Source organism: Piliocolobus tephrosceles, chromosome 17 (assembly GCF_002776525.5).
Source record: "Piliocolobus tephrosceles isolate RC106 chromosome 17, ASM277652v3, whole genome shotgun sequence".
NCBI classification, from domain to species: domain Eukaryota; kingdom Metazoa; phylum Chordata; class Mammalia; order Primates; family Cercopithecidae; genus Piliocolobus; species Piliocolobus tephrosceles.
The window spans coordinates 8,533,524-8,537,762 of NC_045450.1; positions in this window are offsets into that span (position 1 = coordinate 8,533,524).

Genomic DNA, 4,239 nt, shown 5'->3' on the forward strand with positions numbered 1-4,239 from the left:
CAACCTGTATTTATAATTTACCACTTACTGGGAATAGCAGTATGACCCTAGTGGATGCCACAACTACTGGTAAATGTAAAGAACTGAGACCAAGAATGACTGAGTGAAGCCCAGTACCTACCTACCTTCCTGGACTCTATCAGTAGAGAGAATCAAACTTCTTTGTTCTTTAAGCCTCTTAATTTGGCAGTCTCTCCGTTATACCAGCTTAGCCTAATCTGGGTAACACTATTTGGTGAACATTTTATTTTCTGTATATTTCAATTCCTCATCTGCAAAGAATAATTTCTTCCTCTCAAGACTTTTATGAAAAGTAGATGAGCAGACATCAAGATGCCCAGATATCAAAGGGGCTCGGTTAGGACATCTTCCTGTCCACCCTTCTGTCTACAGCAATTTCTACACAGGACTCTGGTGTCTGACTACACCCTCTTCTCCACCTTCCCACCCCAATACCCGTTCCATAGCTGCTTCTTCTAGCTGATTACAATGAAGGCAGAGCCTGTCATCTCACACAGAATTCTGCATCTTTCTGTCACCTGTTTTTCGGCTGTCCACTGTGACAGCCAGACGATGGATCTCTTTGTTCTAGCACTGCTGTCTCTCAAAGGCTCAGAACTCTTTGTTGATTTCTGTTTACTGCTGCGTTCTGGAAGTCAAGTGGAAGTCATACAACTTTGGAGGACTTCCTCACAGGTCACTTTGGGAACTCACCTCTGGCTCAGCCTAATGCGGTAAAAATTAAAATGTGTGGAGAGGATAGAATTGTTGACAGTTGACGCCGAAAGATTCCTATTAGAACATCTCTTCCAACCCTTTGGCAATACAGATGAGGAAACTAAGAAGCAAGTATGAGAAAACTAGCCCAAGGTCACACAGAAAATTAAGCAATGTAAGTGCAAAAGCAGTCAAAATCAGATGTCACCAACATTTTCATTTTTAGGGCTTCAACAAATGCTGATTCACACAAAATACCTCCATAAGACAAGTAAGAGTTGGGCTGATGAGATCAACTCCCCCAGTTTAAAGAGAGAATAAGCCCTACTTCTTTTTGTGATGAGTGTGATTTCTGGTGTACCTGTGTATGTAAAATCCAGTTTCAATAATTTCTAGAAATCAGCCCTGGATGTTTACATAATAAACATTTTTTAGTCCCTCCCTCCTATGTGCCAGGCACTGTGCACAATACTTGAGACTCACTGGAGAAAAGAACCAGAAATCATCTCAGCCTTGAAGGACTCGTGGCTAAGAGGAACGCAAAGCACAGAATCACACAATTATTAATAGAAAGTACTCCTAGGGGTAAGTATACAGATCAATGAGAATTTACAAAAAAAGGAACAGAGCAGGTGTTGGAGGCAGAGAAGCCTTTCTTAAAGAAGAGGTCTTTTGAGCTGGGAGGGCACTGCATGGTCCATTTCTTATCCTCACATTCACTCATTTATCCACTCAGTCATTCAACAAGCACTGATCAACTGCTTACTGAATACAAGGTCCCATGCAAGGCATAGGAGATACTGCATTGAACAAGACAAATCAACATCCTGCCATGATGGTTTTACACTCTTGCCATATCTGACTCTTAATTTCTAGCCTGCCTCCAACTGCTATGGCCAGGTTCTTCTATCATCTCATCTGTCAGGACTAGGCAACATCTGATTACATTCCTAACCATTATCTGCTTGTCTCGGCATCAGATATGCATGCTGCATTAGGCCAGCTCCCCGGTGTAAATATCCTAAGAAAAGGCAACTTTGCACTACAGTGTGAATGACTGATACCCAGATTGTGTGAAGCACGGCTGGAGGAACTGGGAGTGCATTTCCTGAAGAAGGGAAAACTCAGCTATGCCGGGTCAATGACTTCAAATATACTAATGACTATTGGGGAGAACAGAGCTCAAATGTAGTCAATAGGGTAAAAGGAACATGGAGAGATTTCAACATCACACCACTTAGAGCTGTCTGACAATGAAAAGGGGTTCTTCCAAAGGAAGTGAGCTCCTCCTCACTGATGATATTTAGGCAGAAGCTAGATGGCCACTTACTGAGACCAGTTGGCAAGACAGTTTCGAGGTGCCCTTCAGTCTCTTAGAATTTATTATTCTATCATTGCATTCTGAACATAAGTTCAAAATTAGAATCTTTTAAAAAAAGAAAGAAAAGAAAAGAAAACAGAGTTTTGTCACTTCCAAGATCAGGTTTTAGAAAATTAAAATATTTAAAAATTAAAGGAAACAAAAAACAGGGTCTTGCTCTGTCACCCGGGCTGGAGCGCAGTGGCATGATGGCGGCTCACAGCAGACTAGACCGCCTGGGCTCAAGTGATCCTCCCACCGCAGCCTCCCGAGTAGCTGGGACTACAGCTGCATGCCACCATACCCAGATAATTGTTGGATCGTTCATAGAGACAAGGTTTTATCATGTTCCCCAGGCTGGTCTCGAACTTCTGGGCTGAAGCGATCCACCCACCTTGGGCCTCCCAAAGTGCTGGGATTACAGGCAAGAGCCACCATGCCCAGCCCACAACTAGATTCATAATCTTCTTTCCAAAACCTGTTCCTCCCACAGCCTTTCCCATCTCACTTAACAAAACTTCGAGTTGCTCAAGACCAAATCCTTGGAGTTCTCCTTGAAGACTCTCTGTCTTTCCCACCTCATATTCAACATGCTAGGAAGTCCGATGGGCTCCACCTGAACTTACATCAGCATCTGACCACATCTTGCCATCTCCATGGTTATCACACTGATGGAAGCCATCAATAACCACTTACCCCTATTTATCATAATACCATGTATGAGGCCCCAAACGTTCACAGACCTAGCCCTCAAGCTTACTGCGTGATAGAAGAAAAAGATACAAATTAAATGATCACACAGATATAAATTTGTAATTATAAATAGTTCAGAGGGGAGGACTCTGGTGCTATGAGAAGGTAACTTCATTAACTCAGTAGCATCGATTGTATTTTAACTGCACCCAATAATCTTTCGAATCATTATAGAACTATAAAGTTTTTATTGGCTTTTACTAGCTGATGTAATTCTCCCAGAAACCTGGTGAGGTGGAAAAATGGATCTGGATCTCCATTTTACAGATGAGGAGACTTGGGCTTAGAGTGGTAAACTGAGTCACTGAAGGCCACATAACAAGAAAAAGAATGGAACTGACAGTCAAGCAAACCACCAGGGTCTCTCACGGCCTCTAAGTCAGGTGTACAAACACCTTTAATTCAAACGTTTCTCAGTACCCACTAGGGAATGGTTAACGACTTTGGGAGAGGAGAGCTAAGAATAACCATTAAATACATGGGAAGGCATAATGCACGTTCCAGAGGTTCGGATCAGCACGGCAAGCCTCAGCCACACACCTGTGTACTCTCCTCTCCCTGCGAATATAAACATGGAAGAGCTGCTTGTCACTTTAGAAGAGTGAATAGGTCATAAGCAAAGACATGGAATCAACCTAAATGCCCATCAATGGTAGACTGGGTAAAGAAAATGTGGTAAATATACACCATGGAATACTATGCAGCCATAACAAAGAATGAGATCACGTCCTTTGCAGCAACATGGATGCAGCTGGAGGCCATTATCCCTAGCAGACTAATGAAGGAATAGAAAACCAAATACCACATGTTCTCATTTATAAGTGGGAGCTAAATGATGAAAACATATGCACACTAAAAGGGGAGCAACAGACCTGGGGCCTACCAGAGAGTGGAGGGTGTGAGGAGGGAGAGGATCAGGAAAAATAACTCACAGGTACTGGACTTAACACCTGGGTGACGAAATAATCTGTACAACAAACGCTGAAGACACGAGTTTACCTATGTAACAAGCCTGCACATGTACCCCTGAACTTGAAAGTTAAAAAAAAAAAAAAAAAAAAAAAAAGGAAAACAGTAGGCTGGGCGCGGTGCCTCACGCCTATAATCCCAGCCCTTTGGGAGGCCAAGGCAGGCAGATCACTAGGTCAAGAGATCGAGATCATCCTGGCCAACATGGTGAAACCCTGTATCTACTAAAAACACAAAAACTAGCCAGGTGTGGTGGCATGTATCTGTAATCCCAGCTACTCAGGAGGCTGACGCAAGAGAATCACTTGAACCAGGAGACGGAGGTTGCATTGAGCCGAGATCACACCACTGCACTCCAGCCTAGTGACAGAGCAAGAGTCTGTCTCAAAAATAAATAAATAAATAAATAAATAAATAAATAAATAAATAAATAAATAAAT